Source organism: Delphinapterus leucas, chromosome 1 (genome assembly GCF_059928025.1).
Source record: "Delphinapterus leucas isolate spDelLeu-1000000601 "Yukka" chromosome 1, BTC_Dleu_Yukka2, whole genome shotgun sequence".
NCBI lineage: Eukaryota > Metazoa > Chordata > Mammalia > Artiodactyla > Monodontidae > Delphinapterus > Delphinapterus leucas.
Window position 1 is genome coordinate 49,571,066 of NC_143129.1, and position 23,454 is coordinate 49,594,519.

General features: G+C 40.0%; 1 pseudogene; it reads right to left on the reverse strand.

Annotated features, from left to right (window-relative positions):
* Window positions 1–16,641: 16,641 nt before the first annotated feature.
* Window positions 16,642–18,405, reverse strand: LOC111184596 (microtubule-associated protein 1S pseudogene; annotated as a pseudogene).
* Window positions 18,406–23,454: the final 5,049 nt, after the last annotated feature.

Consider the following 23,454-nt stretch of genomic DNA (forward strand, 5'->3'; position numbering starts at 1 on the left):
TATATTTACTCCCATATTAAATATCTTAGGAGTTGAAGATCAGCTCTAATTCTCTCCATTCCTCAGAGTCTTGGAATCACAAACACAAAGAAAATAAAGTATGAGATGGAAGGAGGCTGCTCTTCACTATACACACAAGTCTAGAAGTCTATAACATATGGCAAACTCAAAGGCATAATTCTTCAGGTTTACTTATGGGCATTACTAAATAATAAAACCTAGTTTTTTCTTTGTAAGGCTACTTTTTAAGGTATTTTTTAAAGGAGGGTTAACAAAGCCTTAAGGAGTGCACTGTACCTGGCATGCTATGACAGAAAAACTATTGTAACACCACCAGCAGCTCCTATTCTCCAGGTATTACAGACCACAAAGAACATGCTACATTACGGTTTCAAACTCAATACAAAATCATAAAAGAACCAGCTTCAGACTACTGTTTCACCATTATTCTCTCACTAGGCTCTAGTGAGAGAATAATGGGCAAGTTGCATCTGTTTCCTCATTGTAAAATGAGCATAATAATGTCTTTCTCCATATTGCAATAAGAATGAGATGAAAGAACATTCGTGGGTATATCTTTCAGTGTCCATCAGGAAAACAGAAACCATTCTAGAGATTTCAAACAGGGAGGGCTTTAATGCAGGGAGTTGATTACAATGACTTAAAAAGGGTTGTAAATGTAAAAGGCAGAGAGGTCGACTGTGCTGCGATAGGAAAGCTGCTATCACCACTGCTGCCACCTTCTGTCACTGTTATAACTGAACAGGAACCCAGGAGTCCACACTCCATTAAGGAGCCCACACACAATCTCACTGCTGCTGCAAAAAGCACTGCTACTTCTGCTGTTAGAACTGCTCTGCCACCACTTAGTGAGAATCCAGGTACTTAGATCACCACTGAGAACCTAGCTCTCCCATTGCTCCTCCTGTCCAAAATGCCTCCAAAAGCGGGGGGGGAAATGGCTTCCTCCTTCCTTTTGCCTTACCAATCTTCTACCAAGACACCATGCAGAACCATCTGTAAATCAGGTCTCAGTTTTTCTTCTTCTACCAATTGACCAGAGGAAGCAAGTCAGGAGCTGTTTCCCAAAGGGACAGCACTTGCTTGCAGAAGAGGCCATGGCTTTGCTCCAAACTACCCATGAAATGTTAGGTGTGGATTGAGGGAAGATAGCAATAAAGCAGAAGTAGGAGTTATACAAGTCTGAGTCACTGGTCATGCAATTTACTTGTATTTTTAGGATCTTATCAAGGCTAATCTCATATACCCTGCTTTTAATTAATGACAGAAGAGTGCTGCCTTATATACCCCTGTTTAGAGCCTGGTGAACCAGATAATACCCAGTTTATAGTGGGCAGTTCAGATACTCAAGGATCAAGCATTGGTTTTTACCCGGGCCCACAAGAAAATCGGGAACTGTTTTTAGAGATGGTGGTTGTTTGTATAAGGCGTCATAGCTTTCCCCATAAACCCTCAGGATCTGCCCTAGAAGTCCCTACTGGAGCATGTCAGAACCTCCATAGAGCATCCCAATCTGTGATAGACATTTGGACAGCCATTGAATCTTCTGTCATAAAACCCAAGTGGAAGAGCCTTGAGCGCCACTATTTTGGTAGCCTTGCAAAGTTACTCAGTAAATACTCAAAACAGCACACTGCAATGTGGTATTATTTACCTCAACAACGCAAAGATGAACACAAAGCATTGCACCTCTTTCATAGTGGTGACCAGTGCAAGATGCAGCAACTTGTCTTTTTTATTATGTAAAAGATGCCCCAGAAGATTAGACTCCTCAACTCCACCAAGATGCCAGACCCTTGAGTTTTTATGTGTCTTATCCCCTACCTTCTCACACACATGTGATTTTCAAAGGCTGGGATTCTCAAACTTTAGCACTCATCAGAACTACCCTTAGGGCTTGTTAAAACACAGACTGATCCACCTACTGATTCAGTATGTTTGGGGTGGGTCTGAGGCTGAAGAATTTTTATAACATCCCCAGGTGGTGTTGATACTGCTGGTCCAAGGATCACACTTTGTGAACCACTTTCTTAAGTCACTGCTTCCTGATCACCAGGATCGATCAGCTTGTTATGATCTATGCAATGGATCTTCATTATGTTCCAAAGAATGTCGAGATAATGAAGGTCTCTGTAGACTAGATTATGATCAAGAGAACATAACAATTAACAAAGTCCTAACTGAAGATGTACTTTTGTTCTTGCCAGATAGAAGCAAAATGTTCTTTGTAAATTGTATAGAAAAGAAAAAAATTGCCAGATCAATAACTATATACCATGTGCAAAAAGTTATACTGTTTTGCTCCACAACTTATATTTATAATTAGAATTATTTATAACCTAATTACTAAACAAAACCCTACATTCTCCAAGATCCACCTGCATTTTTCACAAAAGACAATATTAATTAGGTTGGTGACAAGGATGAATACTTCTGAATTTTTTAAATGTCTGATAGGGACATTAATCTCTGTGATTCCTCCCATGCATGAGATACTGCTTTCAGTTTGTATTTTGGTAGGGATGAGAAGTTTCAAGGGCTTCCACTTGGTCCTGCCTACAATAATAGCCCTCAATCCACAGTTCATGAGTCCATGGTGGAGATTCTATTTATTGCCAAAAATGTCGTTTCAACTTGTATTTGAGAACTGTGAAATCACAACAACATGGGTCCACGGACCTATTAAACCCACTGTGACATGTAGTAAAACCAAAACTCCATACACTTTTAGTTGGATTAAAATGATATTTGACATCATCAGGGAATAGCAACTCAGAAATATTGATTTATGATGTTCTAAAAGTCTGGGTATTCCCCTTTCCTCAAGTACATAGCCATCCTGGTAGATAGATTCAGACCCCTCTGGGAAAGAGTTTGAAGAGGATTACAGTGTCCCAGGGGCCTTCTTCAAAGATACCTAACTTTCCCTTCATTTAGGTCCGTCTGGGTCTTTGAACTGCCTCATGTCTGGAAACTGGATGAGAGAGTATGACTATCTTTTCTGCAGATTCGAAGCAGTCTTTTCTCCCTAGTCTTAGGGTTTCACTAATTATAAGATAAGCTGCCAATATATTTTACACTCAAAGACTTTGTAAAAAATTAGTTATTGCTAAGAAACTTTGCAAGCTGAAACAGACTGTCACTGTAGCCCCAACTTAAAATATACCTAAAACTAAACACTGCTATATGGCCTCTGCCTTGGCCTTTTGGGATCTCATCAATACTACTGAACAAGAGGGTCCATTATATTCAGTCCTTCTTGGGGTACCAACTGAAAAGCCATTTCTATACATATTCTCTACTTTTTTTTTTCCAGTATAAGCTGGCAAAATGTTATCATTCTTTTAATGTGAATCCCTTGGAACACTCTGGGACTTCTCCTACTTATGAGTCTAGAGACAGATGGGTGTGAAAGAGAAAGAGAAAGCCTGTGCATGGCAATGAAGACCCAACCCAGCCAAAAATTTTTTTAAAAATTAAAAAGGGCTTCCCTGGTGGCGCAGTGGTTGAGAGTCCACCTGCCGATGCAGGGGACACGGGTTCACGCCCTGGTCCGGGAAGATCCCACATGCCGCGGAGCGGCTGGGCCCGTGAGCCATGGCCATTGAGCCTGCATGTCTAGAGCCTGTGCTCCGCAACGGGAGAGGCCACAACAGTGAAAGGCCCACATAGCGCAAAATAAATAAATAAAAATTTAAAAAATATTTTAAGCAAATGAAAATTAAAATACAACCTATCAAAATTTGTAGGATGCAATGGAAACAGTGTTTAGATGCAAACTGATAATACTGGATACATACATTAGGAAAGACGAAAGATTTAAAATGAATAATCTAAGTTTTCACCTTCAGAAACTAGAAAAAGAAGAAAATTAAACTTAAAGAAGCAGAAGAAAAGAAATCATAAAAATAAGAACAGAAATCAATAAAATTCAAAACAGGAAAGCAACAGAGAAAATCAATAAAACCAAAAGTTGTTTTTTTGGAAAAAAATCAATAAAAATGATAAACCTGTAGGCAGGCTAGCCAAGAAAAAGAGAACACAGAATGCAAATGCCAATATCAGAAATTAGAGTGGGGTCATCACTACTAATTTCACGGACATTCATGGATAATACGCACTTTAAATAAATATGATTATATTTGTCAATTATTCCACAATAAAGTTTTTTTTAAAAGATAGTAAGGGAATACTGTGAACAACTCTATGACACAAATTTGATAACAAGTGAAATGGACCAATTCCTCGAAAGACACAAATTACCAAATTCACACAGGGAGAAAAAGACTATCTGATTAGGCCTATATCTGTTAAAGGAATTGAATCAATAATTAATAAAATTCCAGAAAAAGAAAACATCAGACCCAGATGGTTTCACTGACAAATTCTACCAAAATTTTAAGGAAGAAATAGCATTAATTCTCCACAATCTCTTCCAGAAAACAGAAGCAAAGAAAATACTTCCTAACCAATTCTATGAGGCTATCATTATTCTAATGTGAAACTAAACTGTTAGTGACTAAATTTGCCACTCCTCCAAGGAGATTTTTAATATAAAGATTAGACCTCTACTAGTATGACTATCACTCTTTGTAGTATCTAGATGCCTTTGGACCTTCTTAATGTCACAAAGGTGACTCTGGGCAAAAAACTGATCTTTGAGCTATGGAAACTATGAAGAATCTTAAGCCATATAGGACAGAGCTGATGAAATTCATTTCTTGAGTGTTCATTTGTTTATAAGTTTGAAAACCCTTGGCGAATTCTTGATAACATTAGAGATATCTAGCCTTCATGTCAACAAAGCCAAAATCTAACAATAGCCTGAACACAATGGTCTTGCTCTGACTTCAGCCCTGTCATATGCCCTTAACCTCCACATCCTGGGAACTTCCTGTGTGTGGTCTGGCCTGCACCCTCTCCCCTGTTCCTCCTTCCCTGGTTTCCCCTCAGATCTCAATAGTCCTGGTTCTTCTCTTTCTCCCTACTTCTCCTGCCACCCACGGTCCTGGCACAGAGCACATCATCCAGATGTGTTGTCTTCCCCATTTCAAACATCCAGATATCTGGATACCATACAATGAACTGAATTTTTCATTTTCCTTCCAAGGGGTGGTGATCCAGACAGAGTCTCTGTTTTGTCTGGTTCAGCTCTGAAATTGTCTAATTATCTATAAAGAGGAATAAAACAGACATGAGGGTGAGGGAATCCAGTGGGTTTAAAGAGATCATCCTAATCTTGACCTTTGCAGTCAATGTTACTGTGGTAAGTAACATGTGCAAAATCTGTATCTCCATACTAACATGTCTTTTGTTTAGAAACTCAGCCTTTGAGGGGGTGAGGTCAGGGAACAGTCACAGAATTGTTTCTCCTTGTAATATGCTAAGAACTTCTATCCCAGAGAGGGGTAGGAAGATAAACTTCCTCTTTAAAAGCTATTAACATATCCCTGGAAAAAGCAGAAACTTGGACTGAATGAGACAATGCAATGGAATTCCATATTCTTTGATGACTGGGAAAATACCAATTCTGAATATAGGCAATGGGTCACATTGTTTCCATTTGACTCTTCCAAAGATGCCACCACCATATTTGGGAATTGGGAACTGGAAATGAGAATTTAGAAAAATATGATCTGGAAATTACAGGTAAGAAATTATTCACAAATTGAAAATAAATAATCCTAAGAAATATATGCAAGCTTTATGAACATTAGCTTAATTCAATTCCTTGATATTTATTAAATATCAACAATACAATGACCAAAACTTATCTCAGTTCTTCCTCCAAAAATCAATTAATAAATAACCCTACAAACAACAAACCCACAAAGCACTAAAACAATTCTTGATACGAAATTTACAGAGATTTTTGGTTTTTCCAACCAGAGCTTCCAGGGAAAGGCTTCTAATTTAATTCTAGAGCAATTATTTACTGTTTTTAACTATGAGATAATCAAATATTGCCTTATGTAGGTAGATATTGCTTCTAGGTGATTTTATCCTTAACATTACAAAACAAGGACTACAAGCTAAATCCCAAACCTCTGACATTTGAGTTTAAGGTAAGGACAGCTGACATGCACCATTTCAAGTATGATTCACTATAAATAAAGATCATGATGCCCAGAATTTGGAGGCAACTACAAAGTCCCTGAACTACATAGGTTTCTGTTTCCTTTTAAAAATTTTTGTTATTTTTTTTTATTAAGCTAAAAAACACACAACAAAAATGTACTCTCCAAACAATTTTTAAGTGTACGTTACTCTCTTAACTATGCACATTGTGGTACAGCAGATCTCTAGAACTTTTTCACCTTGCGTGACTGAAACTATCCCATTGAACAACTTCCTGTTTCCCCCTCCCCCCAGGCCCTGGCAACCACCATTCTTCTTTCTGCTTCCATGAGTTTGATTACTTTAGATCCATCACACAAGTGGACATAGGTCTCTTTTTGTAATTTCTTACTATGTCATGATGACCAATATTTAACACATACCCATTATGGTATAGTTTTATCATACAGTTGTAGTGGGCATGATGGACTGTTTTGCTCAACTTTATTTCTTGTTGGTTGTGTCTTCTTGGACTATAGACAGTGGAAAACTAAAATTAAGATCTCCCACACCCACAGCTGAGTTCTAGTTGTGATTTTACTTCTGCCGCTTAGATCCATTCATGTAAGATTTGGAAGCAGAAGTGAGACAGGGGCTGTGTTTCCAGCAGGCAAAGATACTGGAGACTTAGACTTTTCTGCAATGGCAAAGCAGGGTCCAGTCATTTTCTTTGTGGGTGTTGAAAGGCAGTGTGGTAGTACCGGTGGCAACTGGAATCCATGTTCCAGCATCCAATTACCAACTTTGTTGTGGTCAAGAAGCAGTTGGAGCTTCCTGATCCTGATTGCAACTACAACAGACTGTTCTTGAATTCACCAGTTCTAGTGGTCCCTCCTGACCCTCCAACTTCCTGATTCCACGGTCAGGACAGCTGTTTCACTGGCAGTTTAGTTTAGCTGTTTTATTCTAGGAGTCTTTCACAGAGATGCAGCCTTATGTAATTCTTTGTAGCAAACCACTTTCCACTTCAAATTACCAAAGTGTGCCTCATTCCTCCAAATAGCCCTTGGCCGATTCACCAACTAGAGGATGATAGCATGTTTTAACTAGATTCCAGCTTTAAAGCCCCTCCCTCTGCCCTCAGTTTATTAGATGCTTTTGGCTTTAATTAAAGCCAAGTAGAGATGGAAACTCAAGACCAGTCATTTTAATGCTAGTCTTCCCAATTGCTCTGATTACATTACTGCAGCAAAATGATCAACTAGCATTTCAATATTTCTTCATTATAATTTTGAAATAATATACCAATACCAGCATTTTATTTTAAAAGTATTTAGAATTCACAATATTTTTAAACCAACGAAACTTAAAAATGTAATAGATTTTAAATAAAAAACTGTCTAAAATTTAACTTAGTGTGTGTGTAAATATTAAGCACATATTCTAACTCTGAATTAACTATTAGATTATTAAATTAATGCAAAAAGTATTATCAAGTTAGCAAGCTAAATACTAATGTAAGATAAATATAACACAATAAATAGTAGAAACTTTAAAACAAAACATTATTTCAGCTATTTTTTTAAAATTTAGTCTTTTTGTGATTTATAAGAAATATACATATTTGATACAAACAGCTCATGTAACTCAACAACAAAAAAACAAACAACCCAATTGAACAATGGGAAGAAGATCTAAATAGACATTTCTCCAAAGAAGACATACAGAATATGGTACATATTCATGGTACATACTAATAAGTACCGGCCTATTCACAGCCCTCATCACATTCACCACCCTCACTCCATTAACCATCCTCGAATTCGATGTCGCCTTAATTCAAGCCTACGTATTCACTCTACTAGTAAGCTTATACTTGCATGACAATACATAATGACCCACCAAACCCACTCATATCACATAGTAAATCCCAGTCCTTGACCCTTACAGGAGCTCTCTTAGCACTTCTTATAACATCAGGCCTAATCATATGATTCCACTTCAACTCAATAATCCTACTAACTTTAAGTTTACTAACAAACATTCTAACAATATACCAATGGTGACGAGATATTATCCGAGAAAGCACTTTCCAAGGCCACCACACACCAACCGTCCAAAAAGGACTTCGATATGGAATAATCTTATTTATCCTATCAGAAGTCCTATTTTTTTACAGGCTTCTTCTGAGCCTTTTACCACTCAAGCCTTGCCCCCACTCCTGAACTAGGCGGATGCTGACCACCAACAGGTATCCACCCCCTAAATCCCCTAGAAGTCCCACTTCTCAATACCTCTGTATTATTAGCCTCTGGTGTATCTATCACCTGAGCCCATCACAGTCTCATAGAAGGAAACCGCAAACACATACTTCAAGCTCTTTTCATCACAATCATGCTCGGCCTTTATTTTACCCTACTCCAAGCATCAGAATACTACGAAGCCCCATTCACAATCTCAGACGCAATCTACGGATCCACTTTCTTTGTGGCCACAGGCTTCCATGGACTACACGTCATTATCGGATCCACTTTCCTCATTGTTTGCTTTATACGCCAAATAAAATTCCACTTTACATCAAGCCACCACTTTGGCTTCGAAGCCGCTGCTTGATACTGACATTTTGTAGACGTTGTATGGCTATTTCTCTATGTATCTATCTATTGATGAGGTTCATAGTCCTTTTAGTATTAACAAGTACAACTGACTTCCAATCAGTTAGTTTCGGTACACCCCAAAAAAGAACAATAAATCTCCTACTAATACTATTAACAAATACAACTCTAGTCTTACTACTCATATTTATCGCTTTTTGACTCCCTCAGCTAAACGTATACGTGGAAAAAACAAGTCCCTACGAATGTGGTTTCCACCCAATAGGGTCCGCTCGCCTACCCTTCTCCATAAAATTCTTCCTGGTAGCAATTACTTTCCTCCTCTTTGACCTAGAAATCGCCCTCCTACTCCCTCTACCCTGAGCAACCCAAACAAATAACCTAAAAATAATACCATGACCCTATTCTTAATCTCCCTACTAGCAGCTAGCCTAGCCTACGAATGAACCCAAAAGGGCTTAGAATGAGATAAATATGGTACTTAGTTTAAAATAAAACAAGCGATTTCGACCCACTAGACTGTGATCCAAACTCACAAATACCAAGTGTCTCTAATCCATATAAATATCCTAATAGCCTTCACCATATCCCTCACAGGGTTATTAATATACCGATCCCACCTAATATCCGTGTTACTCTGCTTAGAAGGCATAATACTATCACTATTCATTCTAGCAGCCCTCACAATCCTAAACTCACACTTCACTCTAGCCAGCATGATACCAATTACCTCCTAGCATTTGCAGCTGTGAAGCAGCTATCGGACTAGCCCTATTAGTCTTAATCTCCAACACAGACGGCACTGACTACGTACAAAACCTTAACCTCCTCCAATGCTAAAATTCATTATTCCTACCATCATACTGATACCCCTAATTTGATTATCAAAAAACAGCTCTATCTGAATTAATACCACAACCCACAGTTTACTAATCAGCTTTACAAGCCTACTCCTACTTAATCAATTCAACGACAACAGTCTCAATTACTCTCTGATATTCTTCTCTGACCCCCCTTTCTATACCACTCTTAATCCTGACAATATGACTCCTCCCCTTAATACTAATAGCAAGCCAATTCCACCTTCTCAAAGAACCACTCGTCCGAAAAAAACTTTACATTACGATACTAATTATATTACAAACTCTTCTAATTGTAACATTCACCGCCACAGAACTAATCCTATTCTACATCATATTTGAAGCTACACTAATCCCCACTCTCATCATTGTCACCCGCTGAGGTAACCAAACAGAACGACTCGATGCAGGACTCTACTTCCTATTCTACACGCTCATAGGATCACTCCCCTTGCTAGTAGCGCTAACATACTTACAAAACACATCAGGATCTCTAAACTTTCTACTATTACAACACTGAGCCCAACCACTACCCACTTCCTGATCTAATATCCTCACATGGCTAGCCTGCAGAATAGCTTTTCTAGTAAAAATACCCCTTTACGGTCTATACCTTTGATTACCCAAAGCACACGTAGAAGCCCCCATCGCAGGTTCAATAGTCCTTGCAGCTGTGTTACTAAAACTCGGAGGCTACGGCATGCTACGAATTACATCAATTCTTAACCCTCTAACAGAACATATAGCTTACCCCTTCCTCATGCTATCCTTATGAGGAATAATTATAACCAGCTCCATCTGTTTACGTCAAACAGACCTAAAATCATTCATCGCATACTCCTCAGTCAGCCACATAGCACTCGTTATCGCAGCTATCCTCATCCAAACCCCTTGAAGCTACATAGGAGCTACCGCTCTAATAATCGCCCACGGCCTTACATCCTCTATACTGTTCTGTCTAACAAACTCGAACTATGAACGAATCCACAGCCGAACCATAATCCTAGCACGAGGCCTACAAATCTTTCTCCCACTAATAACGACCTGATGACTACTAGCAAGCCTAACAAACCTCGCTCTACCCCCCACCATCAACCTGATCGGAGAACTACTTGTAGTTATATCAGCTTTCTCATGATCAAACCTCACTATTATCCTAATGGGAACAAATATTGTAATCACAGCCCTTTACTCCCTATACATGTTAATCACGACACAACGTGGCAAACATACTCACCATATTAACAACCTCACACCCTCTTTCACACGAGAACACGCCTTAATAGCCCTACACATCATTCCCTTACTACTCTTATCATTAAGTCCCAAAATCATCTTAGGCCCCCTTTATTGTAAGTATAGTTTAAAAAGAACACTAGTTTGTGAAGCTAGTAATAGAAGATCAAAACTTCTTACTTACCGAAAAAGTACTGCAAGAACTACTAATTCATGCCCCCACATCTAACAGTGTGGCTTTTTCAAACTTTTAAAGGATAACAGTTATCCATTGGTCTTAGGAACCAAAAAATTGGTGCAACTCCAAATAAAAGTAATAAACCTATTTACTTCCTCTGCTTTACTCACATTACTAATATTAACTGCCCCCATTATAATATCTAACACAAACCTCTACAAAAGCGACAAGTACCAACACTATGTAAAAAATATTACCCTTTCCGCCTTCATCACTAGCCTGATCCCAATAATAATATTTATTCACACAAACCAAGAAGCACTCATTTCAAACTGACACTGAATTACCATCCAAACCCTTAAACTATCACTTAGCTTCAAAATAGACTACTTCTCACGCATATTTATACCTGTAGCACTATTTATTACATGATCTATCATGGAATTCTCAATATGATATATACGCTCTGACCCCCACATCAACCAATTCCTCAAATACCTACTTATTTTCCTCATCACTATACCCATCCTCGTCACAGCTAATAATCTTTTCCAACTATTCATTGGGTGAGAAGGAGTAGGTATTATATCCTTGCTAATTGGCTGATGATTCGGACGGACAGACGCTAATACAGCTGCCCTCCAAGCAATCTTATATAATCGCATCGGAGACATTGGATTCCTCATGTCAATAGCATGATTCTTATTTAACATAAACGCATGAGACTTACAACAATTTTCATACTCAACCAAAACTCCTCAAATCTTCCCCTCGTAGGACTTGTACTAGCCGCAGCTGGAAAATCAGCCCAATTTGGACTACACCCCTGACTCCCTTCAGCAATAGAAGGTCCCACCCCAGTCTCGGCCTTACTCCATTCAAGCACAATAGTCGTAGCAGGGATTTTCCTACTTATCCGTTTCTACCCTTTAATAGAAAATAATAAACTCATTCAAACAGTAACTCTTTCTCTAGGTGCCCTCACTACTTTGTTCACAGCCATTTGTGCCCTCACCCAAAATGACATCAAAAAAATTATTGCTTTCTCCACCTCCAGCCAACTTGGCCTAATAATAGTAACAATCAGTCTTAACCAACCTCACCTAGCATGCCTATGCATTTGCACACACGCCTTCTTCAACACCATATTATTCTTATGCTCCGGCTCCATCATTCATAACCTAAACAACAAGACATTCGAAAAATAGGAGGGCTATACAAAATTCTTCCCTTCACCACAACCGCCCTTATCATTGGCTGTTTCGCACTTACAGGAATACCATTCCTCACAGGATTCTACTCCAAGGACCCTATCATCGAAGCCGCCACTTCGTCTTATACCAACGCCTGAGCCCTATTACTAACCTTAACCGCTAACTCCCTCACAGCTATTTATAGCACTCGCATTATCTTCTTTACTCTACTAGGACAACCTCGCTTCCCTCCCCTCATAAACATTAATGAAAATAACCCTATATTAATTAACCCTATCAAACGCCTATTAATTGGAAGTATCTTTGCCGGATTTATCCTCTCCAACAATAACCACCCCCTTAATAACTATACCCTTACACCTAAAACTAACAGCTCTCACAATAACAACCTTAGGCTTTATTCTCACATTCGAAATTAACATCTACACACAAAACTTAAAATACCTATATCCATCAAACTCCACTAAATTTTCCACTTTATTAGGATATTTCCCCACAATTATACATCGCCTACCCCCTCACCTAAACCTAATAATAAGCCAAAAACTAGCAACTTCCTTACTAGATCTAACCTGAATAGAAACCATCTTACCAAAAACTACAGCCTCCATTCAACTAAAGGCTTCCACACTAACCTCAAACCAAAAAGCCCTTATCAAACTCTACTTCCTGTCTTTCCTCATCACTATTACCCTTAGCATAATCTTATTTAATTACCCCGAGTAATCTCCATAACTACAACACCAATAAACAATGACAAACCTGTAACAATAACCCATCAAGTACCATAGCTATATAAAGCAGCAATTCCTATAGCCTCCTCACTAAAAAATCCCAAATCCCCCGTATCATAAATAACCCAATCCCCCAACCCATTAAGTTCAAATACAATATCCACCTTCTCACTCTCTAAAACGTACAACACCACTAAAAACTCCGTCATTAAACCTGAAAGAAATCGCCCTAACACAACTTTATTAGAAACCCAAACCTCAGGATATTGCTCAGTGGCCATAGCTGTCGTATAACCAAATACAACTAACATTCCTCCCAAATAAATCAAAAATACTATTAATCCTAAAAATGAACCACCAAAACTGAAAACAATCCCACACCCTACGGCACCACCCACAATCAACCCTAAACCCCCATAAATAGGCGAAGGCTTTGAAGAAACCCCCACAAGACTAATTACAAAAATAATGCTTATAATAAAAACAATATATGTCATCATTATTCTCACATGGACTTCAACCATGACCAATGACCAACATTCGAAAAACACACCCACTAATAAAAATCCTCAATGATACATTTATTGATCTCCCCACCCCATCAAATATCTCTTCATGATGAAATTTTGGCTCCCTACTCGGTCTCTGCCTAATCATACAAATCTTAACAGGCCTATTCCTAGCAATACACTACACACCAGACACCTCAACTGCCTTCTCATCCGTCACACACACATCTGCCGAGACGTTAATTACGGCTGAATCATTCGATACCTACATGCAAACAGAGCCTCTAAATTCTTCATCTGCCTTTATGCTCACATTGGACGTGGCCTATACTATGGCTCCCACGCCTTCCAAGAAGCATGAAACATTGGTGTACTATTATTATTCACAGTTATAGCTACCGCATTTGTAGGTTACGTCCTACCTTGAGGACAAATATCATTCTGAGGCACAACCGTTATTACTAACTTCCTATCAGCAATCCCCTATATCGGGACTGCTTTAGTAGAATGAATTTGAGGTGGGTTTTCTGTAGACAAAGCAACACTAACACACTTCTTCGCCTTCCACTTTATCCTTCCATTTATCATTACAGCACTAGCAGCCGTCCACCTACTATTCCTTCACGAAAGGGGATCTAATAATCCCACAGGAATTCCATCCAATATAGACAAAATCCCATTCCATTCCTACTACACAATCAAAGACATTCTAGGTGCTTTATTACTAATCTTAACCCTACTCGCACTAATCCTGTTCACACCCGACCTACTAGGAGACCCTGACAACTACACCCCAGCAAACCCACTAAGCACCCCAGCACACATTAAACCAGAATGATACTTTCTATTTGCATACGCAATTCTACAATCAATCCCTAATAAACTAGGAGGAGTACCAGCACTACTACTTTCCATCCTCATCCTAATATTCATCCCAATACTCCAAACATCTAAGCAACGAAGCATAATATAACATGAAAAGATGCTCAACATCGCTAATTATTAGAGAAATGCAAATCAAAAGTACAATGAGCTACCACCTCACACCAGTCAGAATGGGCATCATTAAAAAGTCTACAGATAACAAATGCTGGAGAGGGTGCAGAAAAAAGGGAACCCTCCTACACCATTGGTGGGAATGTAATTTGGTATAGCCACTGTGGAAAACAGTATGGAGGTTCCTCAGAAAACTAAAAATAGAATTACCATATGATCCAGCAATCCTACTCCCGGGCATATATCCGGACAAAACTCTAATTCAAAAAGATACATGCACCCGTTGTTCATAGCAGCACTATTTACAATAGCCAAAACATGGAAACAACCTAATCATCCATCGACAGATGAATGGATAAAGAAGATGTGGTGCGTATATACAATGGAGTACTACTCGGCCATGAAAAAGAATGCAATAATGCCATTTGCAGCAACATGGATGGACCTAGAGATTATCATACTAAGTAAAGTCAGTCAGAAAAAGACAAATACCATATGATATCACTTATATGTGGAATCTAACCTACGACACAAATGAACCTATCTAGGAAATAGAAACAGACTCACAGATATAGAGAATGGACTTGTGGTTGCCAAGTGGGAGGGAAGGTGGGGGAGGGACGGATTGGGAGTTTGGGGTTAGTAGATGCAAACCATTAAATACAGAATGGATATACATTTTTTTTGATATTCTTTTCCATTATGTTTTATCACAGGATATTGGATATAGTTCCCTGTGCTATACAGTAGGTCCTACTGTAGGTCCAATATCCTGTGATAAAACATAACGGAAAAGAATATGAAAAAGAATGTATATATATGTGTAACTGAATCACTTTGCTGTACACCAGAAACTAACACAACATTGTAAATCAACTATACTTCAATTAAAAAAAAAAGAAATATATATATTTGGTCATTCTCAGATGTATTTGGTCTTCTTCCACAGTTCCCGGCTCACAGCTCCCCAAACCCTTGGAATTTTCTGATCAGTAAGAGCAATAGGAGCATCTCTTGTTATATTTGGTCTCTTGTCCTAACTCCATGAAACACTTCAGGGCCAAAAAGGTGAAATGGGTGTCTTGTTTTTCATAACAAGCCCTTTCCATCACAACTGGGTTTTATGCTAACGAAGGTGACTTTGGATCCCACCCCAGGGTGTGGGGCCGGTTGCCGGGAGAGCCAACCTCATGATCAGAGGGTTGGAACTTTGAGTCCTGCCCCCTGATTTCTGGGGAAAGGAAAGGAGCTTGAGGTTGAATCAATTGCCATTGGCCAATGATTTAGTCAATCATGACTATGTAATGAAGCCTCCATAAAAGCCCCAAAGGACAGCTTTTTGGCCCTTTTTCAGAGAGCTTCCACATTGGGGAACCAGAACACTTCTGCATGCCACTTTTCAGGGCCCCAAGTTCCACGAGGACATAAGATCTCTTGTTCAGGACCTCGCCCTATGTATCTCTTCATCTGGTTGTTGATTTGTATCCTTTAGTATCCTTTTATAATAAATCAGTAATCTAGTGAGTAAATGGGTTTCCCTCAGTCTGTCAGCTACTCTGGCAAATTAAACCCAAAGAGAGGGGTCATAGGAACCTCGATTTATAGCCAGTTAGTCAGAAGCACAGGCATCAACCTGGACTTATGATAGGCACCTGAAGTGGAGGGTGCTCAGGGGATGGAGCCCTTTACCTGTAGAAGTGATTCTATCTCTGGGTAGAGAGTGTCAGAATTGAGGGAAATTGTATGACACCCAGCTAGTGTCCAAGAATTGGATCCAAGAATCCTTTTTCAGTATATGTGTGAGGCAGAGGGTGCCTGCATGACCAGCCCCAATAGAAACCCTGTGCCCCGAGTCTCTAAGGAGCTTCCCTGACAGAGGGCATTTCCTGGTGTCAGAGAATCAAGCATGTGGTATGTGACTCCACTGAGAGAAGGCTCCAGAAGCCTGTGCTTGGTTCCCCCCAGGGGCTTCTCCCCAAGCCTTTTTCCTTTGCTGATCCTGCTAAGTATCCTTTTGCTATAATAAATTTAGCTGTGAGTATGACCACACACCGAGTACTCCTAGCCAATCATGGAACCTAGGGGCGGTCTTTGGAACCTCGACACAAATGGGTTTCATAAAATATACTCTTAAAATAAATTTCACCTGTTTCTTTTTGCTTAACGCAGCTGCTGGAAAATTCATCATGATGGATGTGCTCACGTTATGTTTCCATTGACGTTACTGCTCCAGCACCTTGGAATGGCAAATGCTGAAGCAGTGAGGCCAGAGCTTCCATTTTACAGGAGAAACTGAGGCCCAGAAGGGGTGGTGGGTGTGGCTGTGACCACAGATCAAGGAGGGAACAGGAGGACGTGAGCAGGGAGCCTGCTGCAGGACTCCAGCCCCCAGGTACTTACCGGATGGACCTCGAGTAGTCGTCTTGAGGACTGAGGACTTTCTGGACAGGGGTGTCCGACTTCCTTTGTCATTGGACTCACTCCGGGCGCTGAGTGGCCACCTGGCCCAGTCCCCACTGGCCAGCCCCTTGATTTTGGCAGCGGTCACTGGAGTGGTTTTGGGGGTGTCAGTGCCAGGGTTTGGGTGGGTGGGTGACTTCCGGGCATGGCCGAGGCGCTCTCTCAGCCAGGAGGCAGCGTCTAAGGGTCCACCATGCAGATACTAGGCTGCGTGGGCAGAGATGGGGCGATCTTGAGGGGTCAGGAGTGTGTCCTCATCTGAGTCCGAGGTGCTGGGAGCGGCAGGCAAGGGGTCTGAGTTAAGACAGGGTGGGCAGGGACTTGCTGACAGACGTGGGTGATGTCTCCTGGACTCCTGGAGCGCCCACCAGCTCCTGGGACCGAGCGCTGCTGTCGTTGGCGCTGCCAGTGGCCACGTGTGCCAGAGCCACGGGCACGGCCACCCGCTGCTCAAACTCACAGGATGACACCAGGCACAGGGCCACGTCGTGCGGGGAGGCCCTGGGCCGTGCTCGAGGGCCGCAGAGTGCGAGGTTCAGCCCGGCTTCACTCATGGCGGCAGGTGGTAGTGGTAACACCTGCTCAAGGGAGACGAACAGGGACCCGTCCACCTCTGTGGAGCGTGGGGAGCCCACCTCGGTGGGCAGCAAGAGCGTGGTCACTGAGGGGGAGGCATCCGGCCTGGCCTCCCCACCCCGCAGCAGGCTCAGTGATAGTGGCCCGCAGTTCTCACCTGGCCCCTGGTGGGCCCCGACGGGCGAGGGTGTGCACGGCTGGGGCGTGCTGGCGGCCAACAGCAGCTGCAGGGTTTTCTCCTCCAAGACGCCACCCTCTCCTTCCAGCCGGTCTCAGCCCCAGCTCCGGACTGCTCTCCTGGCTGCTCTCCTGGCTGGGCGTGGCCACCAGCTGCGGGTCCCGGAAGCTGCCGGCCACGGTGGGTGGTCTGGCGTCTCCGCACCGGAAGCGGAGGGGCGGGGGCTTCGGGATCCATTCCCTACTGTCGGGACACCTGGGCGGGTTTCGTTAGGTGCTCTGCGGGGCTTGGGAGCTAGCTGGGCGTCTGCCTTCTTGCTGCCGACCACAGTGGAGGCAGCCCGGCACCTCCTGTGGTCGGGGTCCTTCTTCACTTCCGTGGAGGTGGGCAGGAGTGAGGGGCGGTTTCGAAAAATGCAGGCTTAAAGACAGAGTGCAACAAGCACGCACGCACTGAGGTGTCAGCTATTTTGTGCAAAATATTTTAAGCTTCAGTTAAGAATTCTGATTTTTTACCTATAAGTAGAATGTCGAGGAGACAGTGTTATGTCAATCCAAACTTGTAATTATATAATTGTATATACATATATAATAATTTTTTGAAGACTTTTACTTGGGGGGAAGGGATCAGAGACTGAAATCTTTACATGGATGTTCTTGTTTAAAGAAAGCTTTTCTAATCTGTCTTCCTCTTCCTTAGTTTCACTGTGTATAGATGGAGATTCTGATTTAGAATTACCTGTGTCAATTTTGATACTCTCATACTTTCCATGTTCGAAAGTCTTCTAACTAAAATAAAATTTATTCTTCCAGTAGAAGCTTTCTGGTACCCTAATATGGCCGCTTATTAAGCTCATACAAGCTGGAATGTGCCTAAACCTGTGGACTGCATATCGGCTTGGTCTTCGTGCACACAAAAACTCAGTCATTTAACTTAATCTCAAGATGTTAAATTACTTGAATTTCAGATTTTTTTTAAATAACAATTTATACCCACAAAAATACAGTTCTCCAACACATCTCCCACAAGGACTTCATTTCTCCCTGCGCCCCAAATGCATTTCTCTGCGCTACCTCTCTGTCACCCTCAATCCCACCCTCTACCCTTCCCGTCTGTCAAAGGATTGCACTCCCCTTCCTTATTGTAAAATTAGAAGCCTTCTAAGAAAAAACCTTGCATGATGATTTCTCATCGCTCCAAACCCTTTTGTCTTCACGAGTTTCTTTTCTCCCCGTCCCGTTCCAGGGGAACAGGTGCTTTTCATCTCACCTGCTTCTAATTCTTCCTGTTTCCTGGGAAACTTATTCCGTTAATTATCCATCCCCCTTCCCAATTTTCCATCATTTCTAACTTCTTTCTCTCTGTTTCCAAATATGTCAGTTGTCCTCATATTTTTAAAATCACCGTTGATCCAGTTATCTCCTATCCATCTCTTGTTTCTTTTACACAAGCAGTAGAGTAAGTGGGTCCTGGCTAGATAGTCTGCTGCCCATCTTCCTGGGTTTGCAGCCCAGCTCCACCACCTGTTAGCTGTGTGACCACCAGCAAGTTACTTAATCACTGAGTGTAAAATGCAGATGACCATACTGCTTTTATTAGCTCATTATTTTTTTATTTTCAAAAAGATTAACCATATTTCCCCCTATCTTTTTTTCTGTGGCCTCTCTTCCCTACCAAGTGTAGAAGGTTGGAAATTTAAAGTCAAAACATAGATATGCAAAAATGCAACTTCATTTTCTCACAGGTGAATTTAACTTACTCATAAGCCCGGTTTCTACTCCATGAAATTAGCCCTTGGAGGAAAATGAGGAGCTGCTGATTTTAAAGGTTGTCTGGTGCATCAAAGCTCAATTTAAGCCTCTTCCATTGTATGTGCCTAATTACATCTAAGGGAAGAGAAGGACGCTCAGGGCAGTCCTATCAATAGCCTTCTAGGTGAAAAAGAATGTGTAGCAGGTTTAGCCTTAGAATCAGAGACAGAAATTTTTATCTCTACAGCTCAATGTCAATTTCATTGACAAAGACAATGAGGTGTAGCCTGTGAGGGGATGCTTTTGATCACAGCATTATATCTGAGAAAATAATTTTCCTGTGCAACTGCTGGGTGTATCTTTCCAAAGGATGGACAAGAATAGGAACAATACTGTAAACAGTATTTCATTATTCTGAATTTTCTAGCTGACTCTTCTGCAATATTCTCCATTATGTGTTAACACTCATCTAGCAAAATACATATTTACTAAAACAAAAAGCTTAGAATTTTTAAATAAATATACTTTAATACATTGTGGTATAAGGAAGTCTTAGCATCAACTGCATTCTAAACAGTAGCTGCTAAATTGACCCACACCAAAAGAACAGCAAAACATAATCTTGGAGAGTTAATCTCTGACTGCTCAACCTTTTCTCACGGTGGGGTGAGAAAGGATTAAAGACTGCATTCCTCAGACCCTGCTTTTTCTCACGCGTTGAATCTTGTCTCTCTTAGGATACTGGAGCAATGCCTACAATAGCCTGAATTGCAGGAGGTAAGGCAGCTTAAATCAGAGAGACCATTCTGATTAGATGAGACTTGTTGCAAAATTCACCAGGTTTCAATTAGACTGAGGTTCTAGAATGAAGGGGGGAGGTAATTAAGCAGCTTGTGGATGGAAGATTATTTCTACTCCAAGGAAAAATGTGCTTTGGGATTTTCTTCCCTCCTAAAGTCAGCCAAAACTCAGCTCCCCTCCCTCTTCACTTTTTCCTATTTACTGCCTAAAGGAAATAGTATTCACAAAGACCAATTACACAATTATTTAATTATTTGGATGGCCACCTTCCCTGAACAAAATGATAGTATCAGGTGCTCATCCAGAGTGCAGCTTATGCAAGAGTGAAGACATCTGGTCATTTGGGTCACCGTGACACAGAGCTCAGATGTGAGGATGGGTGTGTACTGTGACACCAAGCCTAACTGATGGTCAGCCATTAAACCACAGCCGATAAAAAAACATCATTTTATAGTTGAGTCATGATTATTGCATTTTCCTGTAGGCATTTGAAAAGCAATAAATGTGAAGTAATCTGTTCAGAACTACGGGAAATAAGTGAGCAATTCATGTACTAAAAATAATTGTCCCCTTTATTATTGAAAAAAATGTTCATTTCACTAAATATGTCTGCTAATTGATAAATATTTTAATAAAGTAGATTTCGTAGAATCTTAATATATGACACAAATTCTCAAACCATCCATTAGCCAAGCTCATTTGTTTATTTATAGAAATACTAAAACATTTTCCATTACTAACAGAAGTTGGTAGGTCAAGACTATCCCTGCAGGCATGGCTAACACAAGATATCAGGAAGTATAGCCTACATATTATTTTTTTTAAGTTTTAAGTCAAGAAAGTGCACAAATCATAAGTATACAGCTCAAAGAATTTTTACAGAAGGAAACATACCCGTCCAACTACCACACAGATCATGACACAGAACATTACCAGAATCCCAGGAACTTCCTTTGGGTCACATCTCCGTAACTACCACTTAGAAGGGAATTGCTCATCTAACTTCTATCACCACACTTCAGTTTTCACTGGTTTTGAACTTTAAATGGAATCATACAAAGCGCATATACATGTGCTCTTATGCGTCTAATTTCTTTTACTCGATAGTTTGTGAGATTTATCTATGGTATCACAGTAGTTTTCATTGTTGCATAGCTCCCTTGTGGAAATATACCCAAATTTATTTATCCATTGGTGACATCTGAGTTGCTTTGGGCTGTTACAAACAATGATGCTCTGAACATTCTGGTACATGTCTTCTGGTATACATGCATAAGCATTTATCTTGGGAATAAGCCTAGGAGAGAAATTGCTGAGTCATAGATTATGTGTACAGTTTTCCAAAGAGGTCTTGCAAATTTAAACTCCCACCATTAGAATACAGAAGTTCCAGTTGTTCTACATTCTCACCAACTCTTGGCATTGTCAGATTTTTAATTTTTGCCATTCTGGTAGATGTGTAGTAGTATCTCATCATGTTTTAATTTGTATTTCCCTGATGACTAAAAATTTGAGTGTCTTTCTTTAATGCTTATTGGTCATTTGGATATATTCCTTTGGGAAGTTCTGGTTCAAGACTTTTCCTACGTATTAATTAGAATGTCCTATTTTTTATTGATTTGTCAGACTTAATTAAATAATCTGGATGAGTCATCTATTGTATATAATATATAGCAAATTTCTTCCTCCACTCTGTGGATTGTCTTTCATTCTCGTCATGATAATTTTTAAAAAGAGGAGCTCTTAATTTTAATTAAATTAAATTTAGTAAACTTTTCTTTTATGATTATTGCTGCTTGCTCTCCGCTTGTGAAATCTTTGTTTAATAAATCTTTGCCTACCACAAGGTCATAAAGATATTTTCTCTCTTATATTATCTTCCAGAAGTTTTATTGTTTTATTTTTTTCTATTTCACCTGCATTTGATTTTTGAGGCTTGTATGAGGTGGGGATCAATGTCCATTTTTTCCCACATCGGTAGCTAGTTGATTGAGCACTATTTGGACCTGAAACCATCTATTGCAATAATATTTTGTTTTTAATCAGTTGACCAAATATGTGTGAATCTGTTTCTAAATTACTCATCCTACTTTATTGGCCTAGTTCTCTATCCTTGGGCCAGTATCCTACTCTTGATTATTATTACTTTTAGCAAGACTTGATATCTAGTAGTCTAAGTCCTCCAACTTTGTTCATCAAGGTTCCCATATCTATTCTCAATTCTTTGCTTTTTGATATGAATTTTAGGATCAGCTTTATATTTCCTAAAAAAAAAGCCTACTGGAGTCTATAGATCAATATAGGGACAAATTATATCATTGTAATATTTAATAATTTTATCCATAAACACAAGTTATTATTCCATGTATTTAGGTCTTTAATTTCTCTCATTAATGTTTTAAGCTTTTGTATTCTTTTTTTTTAAAGTATCATTAGACTTTAATACTTTTTTTTTTCATGAAAGAATCAGCAATTGATTTTGGGTTTTTTCTGGCTCCAATCTCATTGCAGAGTTTGTTGGAACCATTTTCAAAACTGCTCAGCTTTGTAATTCAGAATGCTGCCTTCACTTTGGCCCACCTGGTGCAGGTGTGTGGCTTATGTTATTGAGCTTTCACTAAGGTAAGGTTGCATGTGTGTATGTGTCCCTGGGAAACAAACAACTGGAAGAAACATATTCTTTCTAATCAGTATCAAATCCCTCTTAGGTTAATTGCCTCGATATAGTTAAAAGTGAGTAATTCTACTGAGGTCTAATAAAAATCATTAGAAGGAAACACCTTGCACACACAAATATATAAACTATATGTTAAATATGCAAATTTGGAGAACTGAGGGTCATGTGGTTTAGAAGAGAAGAGGTATTTTGAATGAAGTGAGATAATGGTCTAAATGACCTCTAATGTCCTTTTCAAGTTCACCATCCTATGATTAGTGGGCAAGCCATCAGTACATATCAATTTTATACCCAGAGTAGAAAAATATCAGCTTGTCATTGGAAGAAGACTGTGGAGAGCTCCTTAATTCTCATCATTTGTCTGTCTCCCCAGTTCTGGGTTCTTGGCCTCTGAGATTGTAATCTCATCTTTTGTCATCTTGCTTTGATAATGGTTTCTCTATTGCATAATCTTTAGTATCCCCTGCTCCACTACTGAGGAAGTGGAAAAGCACTGCTTGCCCAGCGCATATAGCAGCCTTGTTGGTGCTGGTAGACACTGTCCTAATGGAAAAGAAGAAGGCAGGGCAAGCTGAGAACGTTTCTGTCCTT